A 26,065-nucleotide genomic window follows, 5' to 3' on the forward strand; every position below is an offset into this window, starting at 1 on the left:
TCCCACTTCTCATGTTTAAAGGGAAAAAAGTAGATCTGGTGGATTTAATTCCAGAAAATGCACATTGCCTCACTTGCCTCTTTTTATAGTTGAGCATCTGTTTGCCACTTCAAATGTCAGAAGTTTTTTTTTTTTTTTGCATAATCAAATTTTGTTTAGTTACACCAGACTGGCGTGTATTTGTGTGTGGGAATATATTATTATTATTTTTTTTTTACACACCACACTTTTAGGAGAAATGGAACAGTGGTTCTAGTAATATTAACACTCGTTTTGTTTACCTGGGGAGTGTGAAAGATGGATTTGCCCATGCCAGGATTTGAATGTATGCAGTTAGGTAGAATTATTTTTATGTATGTAAAGTTGACATCTCTAGCTGCATATTTTTGACATGGTACTTTGTACAACATTTTCTGGAATATTACTTGTGTTTGGTGCTTAGACATTGGTTTCGTCTCGTTGGATACCCCAAGTTCTTGATATAGCGTTATTAAATTTATCAGGTTTCATTAAACTAAATGAACTTAAAAATGTAGATTTTTGTATTGGAAAATAGTATGTGGTGTGAAAAGTCTAACTTTAGGAGTGGAGGAATAGCCTAATGGTTAGTGCAGCAGCCTGAAAACCAGGGGAAACTGGATTTGATTTCCCACTGCAGCTTCTTGTGACTCGAGGAAGTCACTTAACCTCCATTGCTCCAGGTAAAATATATACCTGTATATTGTATGTAAACTGCTTTCATTGTATCCACAAGTGCCATCCCCATTCCCTTTTAGTGTTCATATATTTGTACATACATGTACACAGACATAGGAGTGAGTAGTAGAGGCCCAAATCCCTGCCCCATCCCTGTGGGCTCTGTTCTCATCCGCAGGAGCCTCGAACACTTATGATTTTGTATTTAAATGTTTTTTTATTAAAGTATAAAAAGAAACAATATGCGGTGCAACTGTTGTGTATAAATTACAAATAGAAAAAAATAACAATGAGCGGCTATTAACCACCCCCCCCCCCCCCCGAAACAAACCCTCCCACCACCACCACTACCCTCTAACCTTCCAACCCCAACAATAGCTGACTTCTACTACCCCAAGGAATCCTAATCCACCCTGTTAAAATGTCCAGGTGTACAAAATACAACCCATTCTGTATGCCCTTGAGGGGAAGAAATATGGCCTCTGAAGCACTGTTATGATTTTTAAATCTGTGGATGAATAATAAGTCGTCAACAATCTCAGGATTCAGTCTAGTTCTCCTGTCTTTCACAGTCCCTCCTGCAATAGAAGATGTCTTCTTAGAAGATGTGCTGGTAGCAGGATGTACAGGATCCCCCATGCAAAATTTGCTAGCTGTGGCCAGCATGTTTGCTTGTTTTTGTCAAAAAAATAAAAATATTGTTGTCTGCATCAGTCAAACATAAATAACAGTCCAGTTCATTAATAAGCTTCAAAGTAGAAAGTGACATGGGGACAAAGTTTGTCCCCGTCGTCACAGGCTCTGTCCCTACCCCGTCCCCGCGGTTACTGTGGGTCCCTGTCCCTGTGTCATTTGCTAGTGAGTAGTAGATGGGGAAGTCGGGCCCTGCCACCTAGTGATGGGACTAAGGAGAAGGAAACCTGTGGAGATATGGATGTGCCACTGGGGAAACAACCTGGCCCAACTATAGTTGCCAGAAAATTGAGTGGAGAAAAGGAGAGTAAGAAGTGGGCGAGAGGGATGATCTCTCAACCAGCTTGAGCATAGAACTGCACCCTCCTTGCACATTCTTTGCATAAGCCACCCTTGTCATTTACACTTGCAAGCTATGGAAATGACTTCTCTTCTATTACAGTAGAAGTTTAAAAATCCACATGCCAGAAATCCGGACCGCCTGTGATCTAGACCCTTTTAAAATTGCGACACCCAGACTCGCCCGAGAATCCAGACTAAAAGTGCTGCACACCTTGTCTCTCCCCTCCTGGCTCTGCCTGCAGCGCTCTTGCTCCCCTGCTGTACTTTTTCAGGAGTGTAACGAGTCTTCTGTGCTGCAGCACCAGTGGTAGCCTTATTCACAGGCTGCCTCCGGCCTTCAGGGAGCCTTTCCCTTTGACCCATCCCATCCTCTTCTGATGTAAGTTCCTGTTTTTTTTTCTTTGGGGGGGGGGGGGGGGGGGAGGCTCGATGCAGGCCGGAGGCAGCCTGTGAGTAAGGCTGCCGCTGGTGTTGCAGCATGGAAGACTTGCTTACTTCTGAAAAGGTACAGCGGGGATTGTGCAGGAGAGTGAGGGAGAGAAGGCGTAGCCATGGGGTGGGGGGGGAGGATTGGGCTGGGCTCAGGCCCCTTGGCTACCTCCTTTGGACTTTGGCAGTTTCTTAAGCTGCAAAGACACAGATATGCAGGATTCCTGTTCATCTCTTTTATTCTTACTTAAATTTGAATTTTAAAAGTACTGCTCGAGACTCCAGAAAATCTGAATATCCGAACTGACTTAGTTCGCAAGCAATCCGAATTTTTGGAATTGTATTGTACTCTCAACCTATGCAATCACACACTCTTATCCCAGCCATTCACACACTCATCAAAATGTGCCTTTGTGCAATGCTTACAGCAGCTGTTTTTCAACTTGTTTGCTTTTATTCTGTCTCTTCAGCTGTGTTCATAATTGAGGCCAATTATGTTTATTACAGAGAAGGCCTAAAACCATTTTTTTTTTCAATTAATGGTATAATATGTAGTAGCTGACTATCACGACTCATATGTTTTGACTTTGTAAATCAAAGTGATATAGTATTTAAAAATCATCATAGGTGCATTTTGTTTGAATAAGCTCCAGGTTCCTTTAGTAGTTTCTTGAAGTGCGGTTAAGGGCTCCTCTTGAAAGAGGATGATCCACTTACAAATTCCCATGTAACCTCAATGGGGTTGCAGCACTCTGTAGACTTTGCTTCTCTGTGATATGTTTCTGGTACTTGCTGGTAACACAGCCCATTGGACGATCAGGAAAGATGCTCATTATCATATAACTGCTAAGATGTTTATATTTGTCTCAGCCTCTGTTCTGAATCTATGTATGATAGTCCCCTGCTGAGAACTGAACCTTCTCAAGGACAAGGCCTTCCACATCCAAGTTGCAATTCTAAAGGTCAGTGTTAGGCAAAATATCTGATTATAGCTTCTTCTTTTTTTAACAGCAGTATTAGGAAATACCGTGTAATTTAAAAAGTGCTTGTAAGAAGAAAAAAGTGGGGTATAAATGTTCAAAAATAAATAAATAAACATTATTTCTGATTTTCACGGGACAGAGGAAAACTGATACAGCCTGTTGCTATCTAGGTTAGCAAATGTTGGGCTAGTTTTTGTAAAGCTGTGTTGCTTTTTACTGTTGCTCAATAGCACTGTTTTTTTTTAATGTAGAAAAGCCCCTTTTGATAAAATCTGCCAGATAATGTGAGGAGTCAGCTAGCTGACTGAGTAGGTGCATATGACAAGAACTTATATTGTAGGCCCCCTAGTGTGAGGAAAATACCTCCTGTATTGGAATGTACCTCACTCTAAACTATTGAGAGGGGCACCGGCTAAATCCTGATCCCTGTTCCTGTACAGCAGAAATGGGCCCACGGGCCCAACCTGGTCTTTTGGCCTGTGATCTTTGATTTGCTTCTCATGCCTAAAACATACATATGATTTGGCCCACCTTGCTGCTTTTTTGTCTTCCCTAGCAATATCGCTGAAGGGCCAAAATGCCTACCTCTGATGCATTGAGATGCATACATGTCAAAGATGGACATTTGGGGCCTTTGCTGATGTCACTGGGTCGGTCAACGTAAAGAGGCATCCCCACGCAACTGAAGATAGGGAATCTATCTGCCATCAGAAGCTTGTTTAAACTTGCTATACTGCCTCTTTCTATTCATACAACAAAGCTGCCTACTAAGTAAAATAAAATAAAAGAACACCATCAATTAATAGCAAAGGGATAGCACAGCCAGCAATCATTCAGGTAAGAAAGAGCTTACTGTCTACCAAATAGGTATGAAAATTGCAAAGTGATTTAAGAAAAGAGTAAAATTTGTGTTCATCTGGTATTGAGGGGGGGGAGGGGGAATGCTGGTTTTGGTTGGGGATAGAGAGGGGGGATGCTATGGTCTGGGTGACTCCTTGATCAAAATCTTTGCCTAGCCTTTGCTAGAACTAGGGTTTAAGATCAGAGCTAGTTGCCAGCATGTTGGTGTTTCAGCTGTTGTTGAGGGCTTAAGGTTATGAAATGTACCAACACAATAAAATTATACCATGCTGAGGGAGCAAAGAAGGTCAAAAGGAAGGGAATACAACTAAGATGTCACCAGTGGTCTTTATTATAAAGATGACCCAACTTGGCCAGGTTTCGGCACAAATGCCTGCATCAGGGGTGAGACAAGTTCCAAAGGATATGTAAAAGCACAGCATACACAACAGTGTGTTCTCCAATTTGTAATGAATCAGCTTAAGGTGTAAGGAACTCCTTAGAGTGCTGCTATGCAACACTGATCTGGCTCAGCAGCAAAAAAAACCCCAGCACTGTTTGTATACTATATATATATATTTTTTACATATACTTTAGTGTAGAGCAGGGGTTCTCAACTCTGCCCTTGGTACACAGCTAGCCTATCAGGTTCTCAGGATAGCTATAATGAATATGTATGAGATGCATATCATCGTAGGTATCCTGAAAACCTGATAGGCTAGGTGTCCTGAGGACTGAGTTGAGGACCCCTGGGTAGAGGCCAACCAAATTCCGGTTTTTGCTTTGACACACACACTGACCAAACCTGGATTTTGGGGTTGTGCTTTGGTTTTGGCCAAAAATGCCAGTGCACTGTCGGCTGGAACAACCCCCCCCCCTTCTTTGACCATGCTGCCTACATCAGCAGAGACGAGGTCCTGCTGGTTGGCTACCCAACTTCCTTCCCTCCACCCAAAGACCTTCCTTTGGGACTATCTTTAAATTCCCTGGTGGTCAGTGTCCTCTTCTCCTGCTGGTTGGCTACCCAACTTCCTTCCCACCACCCAAAGACCTTCCCTTGGGACTATCTTTAAATTCCCTGGTGGTCAGTGTCCTGGGCAGGAGCGATCCCCATTTGCTTCTTCCTCCATCAGTACCTCAGTGAAAATGGCTGCCAAGACTTCCTGCGGCAGTCTCACGAGACTTTTGTGGGAGATCCCGGGTTCTATTTTAAGATTGGAACCGGCATGGACAGTAGCAATCCCCAGTCGCTCCTGCCCTGCTGATTCCATAATAAAATTAAACATTTTCTCTATCAAAGTAAATAAATGCTGGATTAATAAAACGAAGATTGCTTTGTTGCTAGTGTGACATTTTTCAAAAAGGCAGAGCTTTGTTCTGTTCACAGTGCTTAATTCTGACATTTTCATGGCTCTACAAGAAATGCTTGTAAGCTTTAGGGAAGCACAGATGTTATCCTTTATATATACAGGTAATAAAAATATTAGTTCAGGTTATCCACTTTAATATTGCAGATGCTAATTGCACTGAACTGGGTTAGGTTGTCTGGTCGTCCTCTTCCTTGAACTCTCTGTTCTGTAGCTGAATGTTCTGCCTTAAGAGACCATGCTGTACATGTGGTAACAGACTTTGCACTGAAGGAGAGGTGATTGTTTTTATTGTGTTTTTCCTTTTGTAAGGTGACTTTTTTTTGTCCTGTTTTAATTTATTTTTATTAATTTCTTTTAGATCCTGGTTTTTTTATTTGTTTGGCACAAAAGTTTGGTTTTGAGATACACTGAGGACATGTTTGTTTGGTTTCATTTAGTTTTCCATAGTTACAGTCAGTATCTTCAGTTTTAGTAGTAACATTTTTGACATTTACTGATTCTCTTTGAGACACTTGGGCTGTTCATAGGAAGGAAGGGCCCAAGATAAGGCAGTGTTTGACAGTGCAGGAAAAAAGATTTCCTCAGATAGGACAGTTGTTTGCAAAATACTGTTCTCGTGACTTGCAGTTTGCTTTATTTATTTTTAGTTTAGTGTGTGGTGGTGGCATTCCTCATTTGTGTTTGGGGTATCTTCTGTTTTGGGGGGCAGAGGGGATGGGGATTTACCATTGAGATAACGAGGCTTCATATTGATGCATTCAAAAATGTTTATTTTTTCTGTGTGGTAAAATTTTAATCCTATTAAGTTCTGGATTTCCAAGTTTTACCTGTTACATGCCTCGAGGGGGTAACTGTCTTGCCAAATAACATTAATTGCTGATGGAAAGTCAGCCCCTGCATCCCATGGGTAAAACACTGACATCACAACCCTTGGCTTGTCCTGAAAAACCCCTTCTGCCTTCGTTTTCCATTTCAGTTGTCACTGGCAATTGGTATTTTTTTTTCTCAGCTGTACTTCTTTCACCAGTAACCTTTTTTTTTTTTTTGGCCTTTTTATTTTATTCTTAGGCTTGATGATGTAGCTTGGAATTGTGCGCTGGTCGGATATGGGGTAAAGCAATCTTTAAAATACTTACTTTCCTGTTTACTAAGCTGCGCGGCAATGCGACAAAGCCTGTTCAAAGTGAATGGGCTGTGTCGGCATTAGCGCACCGACAGTCACTAGCGTGGCTTAATAAACGGTGTTAGATGACTACAGCCATCTTTGGAGTGGAAAATGTGGTTACCAGTTTTGATCTTTATGAGAGATTTTAAGAGGAATCAAAAAAAGGGATAGCTATTTTAGATTTTAGCTCTTTAGGGACCCTTTTACTAAGCTGTGGTAAAAGGGGTCCTGCACTAGCTGCTTGTTTTTTGCCATGCGAAAGGGACACCTTTTACCGCAGTGGGTGAAAATAGCCAAAAATGAAATGGCCGTGTGGTAAATTCGCACTTGCCACGTGGCCATTTTGGGTGGGGGGAGCACGTACTGGCTCCCATTGAGGTGGCAGTAAGGGCTCCTGCACTAACCCGATGGTAACCAGACAGCGTGCAACACTGCCTGAAATATTTTTTTCAATTTTTCCGCTAGCGCTGCTGGGGGGTGGAACTACTGCAGGCACCCGCGTTGGGCCAGCGGTAGTTCCAGGTTGCCACACAGCAACCCGTTAGTAAAGGGGCCCCTTTGTGTGAGAGGTAACGGTGTTGGGTCCACTTGGTAACATGACCAGGTTTGAGTTAATAGCTGGAGTGAAGAAATTAAGGAAATCTACTGTATCATCACTCGGGGGGGGGGGAGTTGCACAGAACTCTGGTGCTGTCTCTACAGTGCCAGAAAAACAAAAAACAAATGAAGGACTGATTATTATTTTTTTGAAGTGACCAATGCTGAGTACTAACAGTATGAAAATTTATATTCATGCAGTTAGTGTTGAGCATTGGTCGGTAAAGGGCTCAGGAACTTCTGGTGCATGCCCACAAGAGCTGTGTGGTAGATGCAGCTCTTGTGCGTATCTCCAGCGAAGGGGAGGAGGGGGGCGGCAAGAACCTTTCACAGTGATTGGAAGTAGGAAGTGATGGGGTGAGTGTGCGTGAGAGAGAGAGAGGAAAAGCTGAGAGAAAAAGCTGCTGCTGCTGCTTTCTGAGAAGTTAGGAGGCAAGTGTGGCTGTAAAAAGTCACCCTGCCACAACAACTAAAACCTACCGACTTCTCCTGAGCTAAGGCAGGGATTTTCCGTGCACTGTTCGGAGCAAATTGCTAATGAGCTCATTTTTTTTTAATACAAGCGGGCTCATTAGCATAAGAGTTTCAGTCACTGCTTCTGTGCCCGGTAAAGCACTGGCTGAAAGCCTCCTGCATTAGCAGCAGCAGCAAAAAAAATTTCATTTAGACTGGTTGCAAGCCCGGTTTACTTTGTTCCCTTTTGAAAACTGAGGGCCTGCTGTTCAAAATACAATGAGAAAAAAAAAAGCGCCAAAAACAAACAAAAAAACTAACCTTGAACATCGGGCCCTCAGTTTTCAAAAGGGAACACTGCAAACTGGATACATGTCCCAGTCATCTACTCAAATCCGCCCCTGACCGCTTCATAGCAGACCTTACATCCCACCTAAACTTCATGTTACAACAAGGTCTCTTCCCTGAGGAATGTGGCAACATCCTACTCACCCCAATACCGAAAAGCACAAACGATCTCACCAACTACCTCCCAGTTGCGTCTATCCCACTAGTAGTAAAAATGATGGAGAGTTTGGTGACTAAACAGCTTACGGAATACCTCGACAAGTTCTCAATACATAATTCACAATCAGGATTCCGATCCTACCATAGTACCGACTAGTACATAGTCCTAGTCACCCTCCTGGCCAAATTCAAGCAGGAGATAGCCATAGGTAAAAGCATACTCCTCCTCCAGTTCGACATGGTAAACCACAACATACTAATAAGACTACTTGGCCACTTTGGGATTGAAGGAAATGTACTGAATTGGATCAAAGGGTTTCTAACCACCAGAACTTATCAAGTAAAATCAAATTCAGACATATCACTGTAATGATATGAGTTTAATTGTCAGAATTATTGAAATATGTAGCAGAATTATTGATTGTGCTGGATCAGATATGTATAGATACCAATATAAAAATACAACTTTAAAGACTTATTGAAACTGCAGCAGAGAAACTGGTCTGGATCCCAAGTCCCTCTTTCCCCCTCCCTCTGGGAACCCTCAACAAGACTATTCAATTACAAACAAGCTCTGACAAATACAAAAGGTACTGCTTCAAAGAGTTTTCAAACTTCCTCTTTCCTCCCGCCTAAAACAAAAGCTGGCTGGGTGGGTCACCAAGACATCTCCAAAGATCAAAGACGCCAAGAGACAGAAAGGCTGAAGAGGTGTGAATCCAGCTATTGAAGACAAAAGGACTCAGAGGAAATCATAAACAGGAGGCCATTTGCTGGCTACCTCAGACAACAGATGCCAGCACATCTGCAGAATAAAGACTTATAACATGTGATCATGTTACAACTACATTACCCAAGACTCAGTGTAAGCCTTTGCAATTTACCCAGGAGTCAGTGCATCTAGACCACAATCCTTTGCAATACCCAGGATCCAATGGCACCCACCACGCGTTGCTGCAAACAACAATACCTTGGGGGCATTATAAAGGCAAACAGCACGGACTGCAAAAGACACACTCTCTCTTCTCTTCTGCTGCACTTCTATTCCATCACTGACTGCTTTGAGGATCTGCCTCTGCCTGATGACCCTTCACTCAGCTGGACCACATCATGCTTTGTAACAAAAGGACTTGTAAGTTAACTTTGATTTAAACCTGTTATCTTGTTTTTAAAGCACAAATTCTTCTGTTCTAAGATTCTTAAGACTACCTCTTATTTACTGAAACCTGTATTGTAAATAAATCTTTCTAAAGCTAATTATATGGTCTTTTTATGTTCTGATAGCACATGGTCGCTTTTAAAATTTAGTGCCATGCTTTTAAGCCTTGCAGTACAGGTTAATGTACTATAACAAAAATATAATATTCAATTCCTCTTATTCTTGCACTTGTGAATCGTATTACCTTAATAGGTAATTGGTGGAGAATTAACCAAAATATATCTTAAAGCTTAGAAATACAGCAAATGCCTGAGCAATTCCCCTGTTCTTAAATATTTCTTGTAACATCACCACCGTGGAAAGCAGTCTGCAGAGTACCTCAGGGATCATCATTATCACCAATACTCTTCAACATGATGATCACTGGCACAGTCCTTATCCAATCGAGGCCTTAACCCGTTCATCTATGTAGATGATGTTACAATCTACATCCCCTTCAGACATGACCTGACAGAAATAACCAATACAATCAACGATGGCCTGAACATCATGGACTCCTGGGCAAACACATTCCAACTGAAATTGAACACGGAAAAATCACATTGCCTCATTGATAAAAGAGCCCTGTGAGTTTCTTGTAAAAGGCAAGATCTAGGTGATCGGGGGCATAAACACTACCCAAAAGTATTGTCTGCCTAGGCACTAGAGCTCTGCAGAAGATGAAACGACTCCTAGAGTCTTTAAGAATCTCCTGGATCTGAGCCATACCCCCCCTTGGAAACTATGGCCACTCCACCTGTCCTACCCACCACAGGTGCGACCACACAATCTCCCACCCACCATTGCACTAAGCTTGTTCTTTGTCAGACAGATGGATCTCTTGTAAAAAGGCAATATCAGCCCTCTGTCTCTGAAGCTGCTGCAAAACCTTAGAACACTTAATTGGGGAGTGAAGTCCTCCCACATTCCAAGTCACAACCTTCACAGCATCCCAGAGAAATAGGACCAAAACACAAATATACCCAATGTGTAGACGCGAGGAAGATTGTCGGCATGTAAAAGAGCAATCCTATATCCACTCAAAGCACCTGCCAAGCAATACCGGTCCTGTATCCTGACCTAAAACCTCAACATGGAACCAAGGCAACCCACCTTCCCTCCCTTCTAGGTCCCAGTCCCTTAGTCCATTTACACCCCCAAAACATCCCCCTACCAGAATTGTGTTCCAGATATGGAACAAGTCACAAAACAACACTCCCTCTCTCTCAAACCCATAACAGAACACATACCTTCTCTCCCCCCTCCCCCCACCGTTGAGCCCCAGGAAAGAGAGATGAGACTTTACCCTGTCCCCAATAACCTGGAACTTTCCCAGTAGTCAAGTACACACCTCCCCAGTAACAAACTAACAGCACAATCCCACAGACCGAAATAGCAGGTAGCCCTACTCTCTGGCTCAACAGAACCACTCGCTCACTAATAACGCAAATACAATAAAGAGTACACACTCAGCCACCCAGCTCACTCAACACACTCGTATATAAAAGAGTCTGCTTTTGTTTTAGGATAAATTTTAAATAATTTTAACCAACCCAGAATTGTAGATTCTCTCGGTCACTGTTTCATACATTTAAAATAGCCTTTCTCCCATAAGAATTCTTAAGCACAATAACACTTTCACTCTGTCTAAACTCTTCTCAAAGACTGTTTGATTTTCCAAGAACGCCACAAATCCAACCTAAAACTGCCTCACAAACACAGCCAGTCTCTTCTGCTACATTCCCTCATAAGCAGTTGCTCGCACATTTTCCACCTTCGACTACTAATTAGAATTTGTAAACCCCTCGGATATAATTTGTTATGCAGGATAGCAAATATTAAATGAACTTGGAAACTGAACTTTTTTTAAACAGTATTTTCTGATTACCTTAGAGCCGTGCAGCCCAAGATACCACAGATGACACAAACAACGTAGAATTCAAAATCTGCAAAGCCTGTCACACAACCTTTGCACATCAAAATATTTATTAATACTCCTTCAATATTCTTTTTCCAGAACTTAATCAAATACACTTCTCAATCACTCCTGCACACTGTTACCAGCCACAGCCCCCTGAGCTCCCCGAAAAAGGCTGCCAACTCAGGTGAAAAATCTTTTATTCACCCCCCCCCCCCCCCCCCCCCCCCGTTTTCTACACCACTAGCATGGCCTAGAAAAGAGGGATTTTTTTTTTTCCTTTTTAAAAAAATCCTGGTTACATTAGTAGGCGGCAGTAAGGGCTCCTCTGTTTGTTTGTTTTTTAAATTATTTTATTTATTTAGTTGGTTTTTTTTTTTTTTTTTGCAAGCCTTGTGTGCTGATGGAAAAATTAGTATGGGACCTGCAAAAAATCCTTAATTTACTGCCATGGTAAATCTGGGTTTAGCGTGCAGGAAAGTCCCATGTTAGCTCGTGCTAAGACCTTTGTTATTACCTACTGTTTATAGTTGATTTTTCTGTTCTCCATTTGATTCAGTTATAGAATTTTTCACCCAAATTGAAATTTTATATGTAGAAATGCAAATTAATGATTTTGGACTAAAATCTGTTTTTCTTTTCTCTTTAAATAATTTTTTTTAAAACAGGCTTGGTTTAAAATGGGCTCAGTTTTGCATTTAATGCAAAAAAAAAAAAAAAGCATTTTTAATGGCCGAGGTAAAAATGGTGTTACCCTCCCCGTTTAGTAAGCTGCACTAGTGAATGGGCTGTGTCGGCGCTAGTGTGGCTTAGTAAACAGAGGAGTAAAAGTATGTAGACTAGATAATGACACGAGGACAGAGCCCATGAGAGGGACAAATTTTGCCCCTAAGTCATTCTCTACTTTGAAAAATGTTAATGAATTGGACAGTTATTTAGTTGGAGTGATGCAGACGACATTTATTTGATTTTTTGTAAAAACAAACAAAAGTGCTGGCCAGAACTGGAACATTTGCACGGAGGGATCCTGTGCATTCCTGCTACCAGCACATCTTCTGGGAATACATTTTCTGTTGCAGGAAGGACTGCTGTGTAAGACAGGAGCGCTAGACTGAATTCTGACATTGTTGATGGCTATTTATTCATCCACAGATTATAAAAAAAGTCATAATGGTGCTTCATAGGGCATATTTCTCCCCTGCTAGGGCATACAGAGCAGGTTGTATTTTATACCCCTGGACATTTTAAGAGAGTGGATTAGGGCTCCTTGGGGTAGTAGAAGCCTGCTGCTGTTGGGGTTGGAAGTGTAGAGGGTTCAGGGTTATTATAATTGCTCGTTGTCATTGTTTCCTGTTTGTGATTTATAAACAAGAGTTGCACAGAATACTGTTTCTCTAAAGATTTAAATATAGAATCATAAGTGTTCGAGGCTTCTGCAGATGAGGACAGAGCCCGCGTGGACGGGGTGGGTGTGGAGGTGGAGTCTGCAGGGATGGAGACAAACTTTGTTCCTGTGTTATTCTCTAATACAGAATGAACCATAAATCATATAGGGGCAATTTGCTAAGCTGCATTAACCCATTAGTGCCCAATGTTCCTATATGGGAACAAATCAATTTGTTCCCATATGGCTTATTATGGGAACACTGGGCACTAATGGGTTAAGCACTAACATGCATTTAACAAAATAAAAATAGCTTAAAAGTGAGACGCACTAAAGTGTTCTGTGTTAGTTTTGGCATATGTGTGTGATTAAAAGCGTGGTGATTTTATCATTTTGTAATTTTTTTTTTTTTTGGGGGGGGGGCACATGTCAGAGTGGAGAATGGATGTGGATGTGCTAATCAGCTAGGGCATCTACATTACTGTCGTGCTAACTGGTTAGTAGGTCCGTAACTGGGGAGCCCTCACCGTCTACAAAATAAGAGGCGGTAAGTTCTCCATTGGTAAGTTTTAAATGCAAACACACTGGATCTTATTCACTAATGCATTCATAAGTGTCTCCTTGAAACATGATAGTGAGTACAATGAAACTTGAAAAACTATATATTTTTTTCAAAAATAGGAGGAAAGGTCCTCATAACACTAGCGCAAAGCCTACTGGTTATGCAAACCTGTATGAATGAATCATTCTATACTGCAGCTGGTTCAAAAAATAATCGTGGCGGGGCGTATCTGCGTGGGGCCACAGGGGCCTGGGCCCCCACATATTTCGCCCTGGACCCCCCTACCATCGACCTTCTCCACCTCCCCCGCCCGCCCGCCAACCAACCCGTCGCCGATCTTTGCTGGCGGGGGACCCCAAGCCCCCGCCAGCCGAGGTCCTCTCTTCCATGGAGGCTGCAAGTTGCAACGCTTCCTGTTCTTCTGAGTCTGACGTCCTGCACGTACAACGTGCAGGACGTCAGACTCAGAATTTGGAACTCAGTCTGACGTCCTGCGCGTTGTACGTGCAGGACGTCAGACTCAGAAGAACAGGAAGCATTTCAACTTGCAGCCTGCATGGAAGAGAGGACCTCGGCTGGCGGGGGGTTGGGGTCCCCCGCCAGCAAAGGTAAGTGACAGCAGCGGGGGAGGGTTGGCGGCGGTGGGAGGGGGTGGAGAGTGTCATTGGTGGCGAGGGGGGGGGTCTGGCAGTGGCGGGGGGGGGGTCCGGAAATGGCAGGGGGGATCGGTGGCGCCGGGGGGGGGGGGGGGCTAAAATGTGCCCCCTCCCTCTGGCTCTGGCCCCCCCTATCGCCAGAGTCCAGATACACCCCTGAATCGTGGGTCAGAAAAACCTCCTTAAGTAGCAAACACAAACGTGGCTTTCTTAAGGTCAATAATCCTAAAAGTGAAAGGCACACTTAATGGGAGTTGTTTGCAGCGGACACTATTTTTCTCCTGTGACAAACGTCAAAGCATCCAAGCAGTGCTGTACCTATCAACTCGGCACTGTGTTGCTTCAAGTAGGATAGCAAGACAGCGGCAGTTCCAACGAGGATCTGTTTCACTAACGGCTTCTTCTGGAGACCACACTGCTAATGCTCCTGCCACTAGTCTTGTGAATGAAAAAAAATGTGACCCCCCCCCCCCCCCCCCCCCCCCCAAAAAAAAAGGTCTCATTAAATAAAATGTAGTGGTTATTCTGTGTTGGAAAGGTATCACTAGGTTCACTTTTTTTTTTAATGTAGACTAGTTGCTTATTTGAGGTTATCTAAACTCGAGAGAAAGACCTTGAGTTTTCCCAGAAAAAAGTTGATTTGGCAAGGTGATCTTCAGCCTTTATATTCGGGGATCCCGTTATCTAAGGGCCATATATTTTCCTCTAGCGCTTTTCAAATATGTTCATTGGCTCAGTAGCTGCTAGCTAACACATTTTGTTGACAAATATTACTCTCTCAGCTTGTATCTTGCTCCCATTGTAGCTGCAGTAGTATCAGTTTAAAAAAAAAAAAAAGAATAACAGGCTTGCTGACAAGTGTTGGGCTATTGAGCAATAAAATAAGACAGAAACAGGAATCCATGATTGCTGGTGTGAGTGTGCCAAGGAGGTTAAATAGACAGGAGTGGAAGTGAGCCTATCTAGTCCACTGTAAGCAAGGAAGCCAATTTGGTTAATCTCTGTTTCCACTCCCTCATGCAGCCGTCATCTCTAGTACACTCAACAAAGCAAGCAAACCTATGAGCTGCTGCATCCACTTTATCGTTCTTTATTGTTGGTCCATCTGTACCAAGTCTAAAGCTGTTTCAGTTGGATAAGCAGTGCCTTAAAAGGTGGAAGACAAAGTATTTTTTAAAACTTATTGGGCAGCTTTTTAATTTATTTGAAAGTTTCCCCATATGTAGATATAAATATCATGAAATAACAATTGAATATCACTAAAACAGCTTAAAAATTATTATAGCTGGTAGAAACAGCAATTTTAAACTCTATTTTGTGCTAAGTTTTCTACACTAAAACCTAAATAAATACACTGTATACAATACAGATGTCCAAATTTCAGTGAGTATATCCTGTTTCCTGATGGGTTCATCTTAACTGTTGTTGTAATCTGCCTTGGGAAGCCTGGTGTTATAAAGGTGATAGAATATATTGAAATTAAATGGAAGTAGAATTAAACTCTCCTTTCATTGGGGCACATGGAATCACATCTTCATCTGTTATGTAGAAGTTACCTTTTAGATACACCAATGGATTATTCTGTTTTGAACATGTTTCAGGGGCAAGTGGTTTTATAAGTCAAAATAAAATAAATATTTTGTTTCATGCAGATCTCGTTTGTTTAAACATAAATGGGCTATAAGCCCCTAATGCAGCCCATTGGTTTTCTTACATTTTGTTCTTGTGATAACTTATACTGTGCCAAAACAGAAAACTCTTATCTCTATCTGGTCAATAATAAAAGGAGCTCGTTGTGAACACTATATCCACCATAAAAGATTGTTTTGTGTCTGTACATGAAGAATTGTGATATTGAATAAATAAGTGTGTTAGTAATTCATCCTAAGTTTATATAATTCTTTCAAGAAATCCAGTTAATCTTTTAATTTATTAGTGGAATATAACCACAGAGGCATGGTATGCTCGCATTTTCAGCTAAGGAACAGGTTATTTTGAATTAGTCTTCACTGGACCAAACTTGCTTTCCTTGTGCCATCACTGTCCAGCAGTTAGGCAGTGTCTTAAAAGGTGGAGGATAAAGGATTTTTTAAAAACATTTATATCACACATTATCCCAAGCAAAGTCAGGTTCACTGTGGCTTACAGTTGAAAATACAGTGAGAGAGAATAATAGAATTCAGTTATATCATGGGAACAAGTAGATGGATATGTCTGAAACATTTAACAAAGTTGAGAATAGCATATATTCCCAACTGGGCATTTAGAAGTTTGTCCTTTTTTAATGATACCACATGTTCAGAAATCCATATCCATTAGTATAGTCAGTTATTCAAAGATTACCACATGCACACACCAGAACAGGCATTATCATATTGCAAAAGTAAACAGCAGCTTCTACAGAGTACATCCAAAATTTAATTTTTATTTTCTTATTTCTACCTTCTAAAATTCCAGACAGAAGATGTACAGATCTGTATACTGCACAAGCTGGCATGTTTGAAAATATAGTGAGATTAATAAAAGTGCTACCAGCAATAAAGAACAATAACTTGGATGCAGCAGCTCATAGGTTAACTTGCTTTGTTTTGAGTGTACGGGGATGACGGCTTCACAGATAAGTCGAGCCAAGCTTTAGTAAAAGACCCCCTTAGCCAGTGAATTGTTGCCTCATTGATTGGGCTATTTTGAGTGGGAAGGGGCTAACAGCAGTGAGGAAAACGCAGAAGAGGTTGTGATTTGATTTCACGCTGTTGAAAGCTCACCTACCTGGACTATAAATGAGCTGGAATGTCAAAGGGACAGGCGGAGGCGGCAGATTTTGTTTGTTTATATGGACTTGTACAATGCTGAGCAAATGGAGGGTTTATTTCCGTCTGCTTAGTGTTTAAGTATACTAACATCAGGCTCCAGTAGGCTGTTTCTGTAGAAAGGCACACCCACAGGATTCGGACAATTACCAAAAAATCAATTCTTCACAAGAATGAATTTGTGTTTACTCTGAACTGCAGTAAGCAGGAATTAACATGGGAGATTGAACAGACTGTTAACATTTTTAACAATTTATGAATTCAACGCCTCTCAAATATTATTTAACTGACTTTCTAAGTTCTGAACTATTAATAAGTTGTCTAATCGCAGTTGTAAATAAAGGTGCTTTTTGTCATATGTGTAACTTTCTTTTGTAAGTGAGGTCCTGCTTGTTTAAGTTGCTGTATTTCCTTGGGCACTGACTTCATATTTATTTTTGGTCTTCAGACCTCTGTTCCATGAGAATCTGTGGTAGGTGAGGGGGTTCTTAAGTGTGGGCAGCAGAGTTGAGCTGCATTGTAATTGCGGTGATGTATTTAGAGCATTGGTTTGGTTCAGACACTCAGATATCGCATATTGGAGGTATTGGGCTATCAAATCCCATATGGCTGGGCACTTATGTGATGGGGATACTGGGACCTGCTTACCGTATAGCAAAGAGAGGCCTTAAATTGGAGAAAATAGTAACCAGAATGGCACGTGTCAAAACCTGTTCATCAGAATGGGCATGTTAAGACTCTCATATCGTCTCATTCTTCTTTAGAAAGATTTGCCTTGCAAGCATAGGACTACTTAATCCGAAATGTGATGTGGCGACCAGTGCTGCCCCATTAGAGCAAGAAACCAAGGAGTCCTTTTACAAAGATGCGGTAAAAAACAGCCTTAGCATGTGGGAAAGACTCGTATAAGAGCGCACTAACGCCATTTTTTTTTTACCGCAGATGTAAAATGGCCTACTTTTTATTTTTTGTATTAATGACCATGCTCTAATGTTGCCATGGCATAAGCACATTTTTTTTAAAAAATTACTGCGTGAGCACTTAACACCACCCATTTTATAAGTGTTTAGGGTTCATGTGATATCCTAACCAGTTAGTGCATGGTAATGTTAGATGTTCTTATTGGTTAGTGCAGGAATACCCACTCTCAGCTCCCGACATGCCCCCTTTAAAAAAACAACCCAAAACAATTGGTACATAGTAGCACAACTCAAAATTTTACTGCAGGATGTGCGAGCGTCCTGTGGTACTCCGTCTTTAGCTGCGTTAGCGTCCAATGCAGCTTAGAAAAAGGTCTCCCAATATTTGTTAAATTGGTGAAGTTGGGATTTACCTCCATCAAGATACTGGTAAAATTGTCCTCCCCTCCCCACCCCCAAGAAGGCTTGAACTTTCCCTTTCCTTCAAACCCAAAAACTACTAGTGAGAGACCACTAAAACTAGTTTAAGGTCACACTCAGGGTAATTAAAGCAGGAGTAATTTGTTGAGATAGATGTTGCTTAATTTGACACACTGTAAACACTATGTAAAAATCATATCTGACACTCGTATCATTTATATTATGTGCAATGCTATCGGTGTATCTGAAAAGAGATCCCTGTCTTGCTTTCTTCAGTTCCCATACCCTTGGCAGACAGTACAAAGATTCTAGGAGTACTTATTGATATAATGCCCTTACTTTCACTCAACAAATATCTGCTGTTATGATATGCTGGTTCCATTCACTCCCTACTTCATGCTCCAGCCCGGTCATGGGGGTGGGGGGGGGGGGGGGGTGAATGTGACAAATGTGCACTACTGCAATGGGGGATTGAGGAAACAATGCTGGTCATTAAGGGGTGACAGTGGAGGCAGAGGTGAGAAATGGTTACTATTGGGGGGTGGAGCAAGGAGAGACTCTAATATAAACAAATATCCTCATTTTTGGACTTGGTGTTTTTGTTCACAAAAAAGTCTGTTTTATATTTGCATGTATATATGTTAAAAAAAAAAAAAAAAAAAAAAAAAGAGAAATCTGTGGACAGTTGCAAATGAAGGTTTATTGTGCCAAATTCAAGTCCTGATTGAAATAAAAGCCCAAAAGATAAGGAGTAGCTTCCATTTCTGAAGCATGTAACAAACTTCACAAATATCAATGGAACAAGTGTTGGTCCTTGGTATACTGACAAAAATAATATTACTACTATATCCAAGAAAATGGATGTGCAATGAAACTGTCCAAGATAACATCCTGCTATCTAGGCTTGCTCAAAACAGTTCTCCAATTTCTCTCCCTAAAGCAGAAATGTGATTTTTGTTTACTACTTTGACATACATGTGAAATCCCGACATTAAATGGAATTATTTTAAATACCTGTATATCTAAACATTTTATGGGCGGACACTACCCCTTCCATGTTGTCTCACTTAAAAAAAAAATTTTTTTCCCTGCAAATTATACGAGAACAGACTGTGTAACAGTGCCACAACAGAAACCAGTGGCATTGCAGTATGATTCAATGTCAAAGAGCATCTAATCGGCACACTTAAAACTGAAAATGGAGACCCGCTCAAATGAAGTGGTACCAGGCAAGAAGCCAGCAGTACTGTAAAAAAAAAAAAAATGAGCAGCCAAAATAGAGAAAGACACATCCTTTTCATTAGGCCTCTAATGTGGCTTAACAAAATGTACAACTTTTTTTTTTCTTTCTTTCTTTTATTCCGGAAACACTTTATCATTGTAACAATGCAGTGCATGAAACCAAGGCCAATTTCTCAAAAATTACTTTTGTTGAGGAGTCTTCTCACTGACTGCTGTGCCCCAAACTACTCAAGCTAGTAGAAGTTACTCCCCCCCCCCCCCCCCCCCCCCCAATTTTCAAATTTCAACTGAATTTTTAAGACTTCACTGTGTAAGCTTTCACTGGTCAGCTGCAAAGCTGTATTTTTTTCTAGATTTAACCCAATTATCTTATGAAAAATTCCCCAGAACGATTCATTATAGAACTCACCACCCACTTAAACTTCCTACTTCAACAAGGCTCCTTCCCCTCCGAACACGGCAATATTCTGCTTACACCAATACCGAAAAACCCCAAGAAGCCAGCGAATGACATCACCAATTATTGACCTGTGGCCTCCATCCCTTTCCTAACCAAACTGATGGAAAATAGAGTGACCTCCCAACTTAACGACTTCATACAAAAGTTCTCCATTTTACATGAATCACAATCTGGTTTTCAACCTGCACACAGCACAGAAACAATATTACTCACCCTGATATCCAAGTTCAAACAAGAAATTTCAATTGGCAACAAAATACTTCTACAGTTCGATCTATCCAGCGCATTTGACATGGTAGACCACAGTATTCTCACAAAATTACTGGACAAACTAGAGATTGGTGGCAACATCATTAAGTGGATAAAAAGTTTTATCACCACCAGATCATATCAGGTCAAATCAACCTCATCAATATCGCCTGCGTGGTCATCAAAATGCGGAGTCCCTCAAGGCTCACCTCTATCCCCGATCCTCTTCAACCTCATGATGATTCCTCTGGCCAAATCCCTATCCAAATCTGGCCTCAACCCCTTCATATACGCTGATGATGTCACAATATTCATTCCTTTCCAATCAAACCTTACAGAAATCTCGGAGAAAATAATCACTGCCATGAACATCCTAGCATCCTGGGCCAACACTTTCAAGATGAAAATGAACAAAGAAAAAACCCAATGCCTAATCCTTTCATCACAACACGCTTCTCCGCCCCCAACCACCCTGACCACCGCCAACGTTACAATCCCAATATCTGACAATCTAAAAATCCTAGGAGTAACATTAGACAACCACTTAACTTCGGATACTCATGCAAAAGCCACAACGAAGAAGATGTTCAACATGATGTGGGTACTGAAAAGAGTAAAACCATTCCTCCCACAGAAAACTTTCTGCACTCTAGTATAATCCACAATACTCACCCATGTCGACTACTGCAACAGCATCTTCATCGGATGCAAAGCCCAAATCATGAAAAAACTTCAAACTGCCCAAAACACAGCAGCCAGACTCATTTTTGTCAAATCACGATTTGAAAGTGCAACACCACTTCGCGAAAAACTTCACTGGCTCCCTATCAAGGAACGCATAAACTTCAAAGCACACACAATGATCCACAAGATCCTCCATGGCGAATCTCCAAGCTACATGTCCATCTTGATCGATCTCCCAGCCAGGAACGGGTCCAAATATTCTCGAACGTATCTCAGTCTTCATCTTCCCAATTGCAAAGGCCTCAAATACAAAACCCACTAAGCATCCAACTTCTCCCTTTTAGACAGCCAACTCTGGAACACCTTACCTCGACACATCCGATCAACCAATGAACACCTACCCTTCCGAAAGCTGCTGAAAACTTACCTCTTCAAACAAGCTTACCCAAACAACCCAACTTAATTCTCCACCAGCACTATCCATACTCCTACCCTCTCCCCCACGTCTCTACCTATTGTCCTACTCTTTATACCAGGGTTACCTCTGTGATACTTTGTACCAAACTTTGTTCTCTACCTCTGTGATACTTTGTACCATACTTTGTAAGCCACACTGAACCTGCTATCGAGCGGGAAAGAGTGGGATATAAATGCTATAAATAAATAAATAAGATCAGTTTACTACTGTATATTCTCTTCTCCCTGCCTCTTAAAACCAGGGGCGGGCTCTAGAAACAGTTCCAATTGAAATAGTGTAAGAAGGAAGAGGCTGTCCTACCCTGGTTAGGCCCCTAGAGGGCGTTGTTGCCCTAAAATGTCCAGGGAAAAGGGCTGGGTGAGTTGCTGAAGGGAGCCAGAAAGGGGAGGTATAGCTGGAGGTCGCTAGGACCGGGGCGAGTCCTGGAGGATAGCTGGAGGTCGCTAGGACCGGGGCGAGTCCTGGAGGATAGCTGGAGGTCGTTAGGACCGGGGAGCAGTGTTGCCAGGTGGGCGGTTTTACCGCCCAATTGGGCGGTTTTCCGCGACCCGCCGCGGGAAATTTTTGCCCGCGGCGGGTTGCGGTTTTTGGGCGGTTTTTTGGCCGGCTTTTCGGCCGCGGTGGGCGGGGTTAGTGACGTGGGAGGCGGGGTTAGTGACGTGGGAGGCGGGGTTAGTGACGTTGGGAGGCGGGGTTAGTGATGTGGGAGGCGGGGTTAGTGACGGGGAGGCGGGGCCGATGACGGGGGAGGCGGGGCCGATGACGGCGGGGGCGGGGTTGATGACGGCGGGGGCGGGTGTGATGACGCGGGGGGCGGGGGTGTCAGGGGCGGGGTTTGAGTTTGGGCGGGTTTTGGGCTGGATTTTGGGCTCCTTTAGGCTGGAAAAAAATTTTCCACCTGGCAACCCTGCCGGGGAGACTCCTGGGGATAGAAACAGGTGCAGCAGGTTAGGGGCTGGGGCCTGTGTGGCTATTAACTACTTATACTCCTCCTGAGTTGTGAAGGGAGGAAGGAGAGCTGGCAGCTGAGAAAGAAGGCTGGTAACTGAAGCAGAGGGATCCCCATGAGAAGTGCTGGCTGAGCCCTTTGGCCTGGTGGTAGAACTGTGTGTGGGCAAAGCAAGGAAGCTGGCTGGGGTGAGAAGGCCCTAGAGTGCCAGGAATAAGAACTATGTGTTCAAGGAGGTACTGTGTGTCCAGGAACTGAGTAAAAGACTGTCTGTCTAGAACAGTGAAGAGGGACTGTGTGTCCAAGATGAAGAGACTGTGTCTAGAGCTGGGGGCTACCAGGAGGGACTGTGAGTCCGGGGACTGAGTTAGTACTGAGCCCAAAGGCCTGTGAGTCCGGGGACTGAGTTAGTACTGAGACCAAAGGCCTGTGTGAGAGGGCTCAGGGGGAAGAAATCTATGAATATTGAACTGTGCAAGAAGAAATGTTTAAAATGGAAGATTGCACTGAGTAAGAAGAAATGAAATGGTTAAGCTGGAAGAACGGTTGAAGCTTGTAGCTTGTGAAAGTGTTTTAAGCTAAAAGAAGTGTGCCCCAGAGGCTGGAATAAAGTTGTGTATGAAAATAGCCTGATTGGTGAAACCTGACTGTGTTTGCTTTTTGAGAAGCAGGTCACCCTGAGCAGAAAAGGGTGGTAGATTAATTTGCATAAATCTGCATACTGAGAACCAGCTCACCCTGAGTGAAAGAGGGACCTGGGATCCTGAGGTGGGAACTTCACCATCTGCACATTAGTCTCATCAGGTTCACAATAGATACAGATCTTTCTTTCTGTTTTCAAGATACAAATGGAATGCCAGTCTACAACTTGTCTGGCATACTGATAAGAATTTCAGTATACAATTTAGGAATATGTAAGTTAAAATATATTCAAAAACTGTCTCAAACTTCATTTCCATAGTAATGAATGGTGCATATTCATATTGAAAGTAAGCCACCTGCCTCAAATTTCAATCACTTACTGTATAATTCTTCCCAATGTTTACATTTCAACTTTGATTGAAGAATAAACTTAAGGCATATTTCACATGCATCAGATAAACACGAGTGATTTCCCTGACCTCTGTTGGGAAAAACATGGTGAGGTGGGAATGCCCCTAAGTGCAGAAGCTTTTGATTATGGTATATAAATATATAAAAATATTTAATTAAAACATGAGTTTTATAAATGACATGTAAGACTGGTACTAGCAAGAATTACAACAGTTTAAGGATTGGAAGTCAAATACTATTCCATGCCATGCCAATTTTTCCATCTTTGGACCCGTCTCTGAAGTGCAAATATGTGACGTTGCAAGCTGCTTTTACACTGTCACTTGATGTGACAGAATTTTTTTATTTTTTTCTTATGTGTTCTCTGTTGAGTAAAGGTTAAAGTTATCTTTTTCCCATGTAGTTTAAACATAAATTTTGATAGTGCTTGAAAGCAGCTATTCCCATAGTTACCATTTCATTGACAGACCCAATAAAGCTGCATCATGTAGGATTGAGGCCCCGATGCTCAAAGGTAACGCTGACGCTGTACTTGTCGCATTTACCTGCGTAGAGTGTTCAGAGGGGTCTAGCATGGGAAACAAGTACGCCCGGCACTAGCGCAAATAGCATGCAAATGTAGTAAAGCTCATGTTAATGAGGTAATTTTGTATTCCTTCCCAATGGGGAAGAATACAAAATGACCTCATTAACATGAAACAAAACTGCCTTACCACTGGAAAAAATAATGCCAGGTCAGAGCAGGCGTTAAGGGTGTTGGAAGGGAGGATTTCCCATGATTCTCCATGCTTCTCTCATGATTCTTTCTGCAAATTCTGCTGATTTCAATTTCTTTTGAAAGCAGAAGGAAGCCCATGCAAGACCTTAAGCACTGGTGGTGAGAAACAGCAGACCCAAGTGAACGCGCGCATTAAAAACGACCAAAGTGAAAGCATACATTGGTGTCTGTCTCCTGTGTCTAAATTTAAGCATCCAAGCTAAAATTTTTTTTTTTTTTTTTTAAATTAAATTAAAAACGCCTATATTTAGGCTGCAGAAAACAGATGCCAATGTGTGCTTCACGTTTGGTTTTTACCAGACGCATACGCACAGGAGTCCAGCTTAACGTGGAACTCTTGTGCACATGTGCCAGCACAATTTTCTCGCCGAACTCTCTAATGCTCATTGCTATCAGTGCACCTGTATTTGCATCTCATTAGCATTGAGCATTAGGGCATTTGTTCTGCGCTGTTACAATGGTATTTTTATGGCACTGTTCAGAGTTTTGAACATTGGGGCCTGAGAGCTTAATTAAGATAATCAATGTACATAATAAACTGGAAGGAGAATGATTGATTTCCACAGCCAAGTAGCTGGTTTGGCTGGAAATTGCCATCTCCTTTCCTGCTAAAAGTACACTAGGGGCTAGGTTTACTAAGTAGCGCTATGGGCGTGTTAGCGTTTTTAACGTATGTAAATGGTTTATGCATGTTTAAATGATAATGCACCCATAGAAATGTGTAGGCGTGTTAGCGTTTAATGTACCTTAAATTTATAGGCGCGTTAAAACGCTAACGCAACTTAGTAAACATACCCCTAAGTGTGTGTTAGATCTTTGATATACCTCCTCTCTGTGGTACAACCAAACGGTTTATGCACTACATACAGGTACTTTCTCTGTCCCTAGTGAGCTCACAATTTTATTTATTTGTTTGTTTGTTTGTTTGTTACATTTGTATCCCACATTTTCCCACCCATTTGCAGGCTCAATGTGGCTTACATAATACCGTAAAGGCATTCGCCAAGTTCAGTAGGGGACAAGTACAAAAGATGTTATAGTGGTATAGGGAAGATAAGATTCAGTCACGTGGGGTTAAAAGTAGGAGGGTTGATAATGTCCAATATGATCTTTGATAGTGAAGTGTTTGCAGAGTTGAGGCATTTAAGTTGCGTCAGTCTGATATGCCTTTCCGAATAGGTGGGTCTTTTAATGATTTCCTGAATTTTAGGTGATCGTAGGTTGTTTTCACAGCTTGTGGCAATGTGTTCCACAGACGTGTGCTTATGTAAGAGAAGTTGGACGCATGGGTTGTCTTGTATTTTAGTCCTTTGCAATTTGGGTAGTGCAGATTCAGGTAAATCCGTGATGAACTGGTACTATTTCTGATTGGGAGATTAATCAGGTCAATCATGTAACCTGGGACTTCACCATAGATAATCTTATGGACCAAGGTGCAGGTTTTGAAAGTGATGCGTTCTCTGATTGGAAGCCAGTGCAGTTTTTCAACAATTAGTTCCCTGGGGGTGTATTGAGGTTGGGACAGCAGTTCACACACACAGGATTTCAGCAGTGCACATGGTGCTCTGTTCTCACTTGTCCATCTGTACAAAAAAAGGTGCAGAATACCTACTGATTTTAGCACACGCAGTCTGAAGTTTCCAATTTTCCAAGGGAATTAACTAGGACAGTTTCTCCGATACTTAATTTCATTGTATGCTGGAGATTCAGAACTCCCCTGCCCCCAAATTATTAATATCCCGTGATTAATGCGTTCATTTTTTATACAACCATTGCATGTTTACATTGATTGCTCCTACTGTTGCTGTTTCTTTTTTGATTTGTGAATGTCAAAGCTGTCTTTGCTATCATGAAAGCGACTTGTTTGTGGCGTTGTCATTTTATTATTATTACTAACATTTGTACTGACTTGCTGTGGGCGGTCAGTTGCATTGGAGTTCTCAGGTAATATTCACCACTAAAACTGGTAGGAAAAAAACATCAGAGTTAAGGGTAAAGGTGCTGCTTTTGTGGTTTGGAGTAATAAGCAGCTAGTTGAAGAGGCTTGAGTTTAATTATGGAGAGTAGTTCTGGTTGAATGTAATGGAGATTTTATTTTTATTATTTGATAATGCATTCAGTTCTGCTTTTGTTGTTCTATTTTAAATTGCTGGACTTGTTGTTCAGCTGGGGTAGAGTTAGTGGGTGTGTAGTGACTTAATTTTTTTTTTTTTTTATTATGGATATGGT

The 26,065-nt window shown here is 41.9% G+C and overlaps 1 protein-coding gene and 1 long non-coding RNA gene across 2 annotated transcripts in view; one reads left to right on the top strand and one right to left on the bottom strand.

Annotated features, from left to right (window-relative positions):
- The window catches only part of INPP5A (inositol polyphosphate-5-phosphatase A), a 778,463-nt gene that overhangs the window by 2,198 nt on the left and 750,200 nt on the right, over positions 1 to 26,065 (top strand). The window lies entirely within an intron of this gene.
- On the bottom strand, positions 675 to 24,606 carry LOC115470090. The gene is made up of 3 exons (XR_003942121.1): positions 24,473 to 24,606; positions 13,399 to 13,408; positions 675 to 687 (listed from the first exon to the last, which is right to left on the bottom strand). It is a non-coding gene; the product is annotated as an uncharacterized LOC115470090 (long non-coding RNA).

This window comes from Microcaecilia unicolor, chromosome 5 (genome assembly GCF_901765095.1).
Source record: "Microcaecilia unicolor chromosome 5, aMicUni1.1, whole genome shotgun sequence".
In the NCBI taxonomy this organism is placed as follows: Eukaryota; Metazoa; Chordata; class Amphibia; order Gymnophiona; family Siphonopidae; genus Microcaecilia; species Microcaecilia unicolor.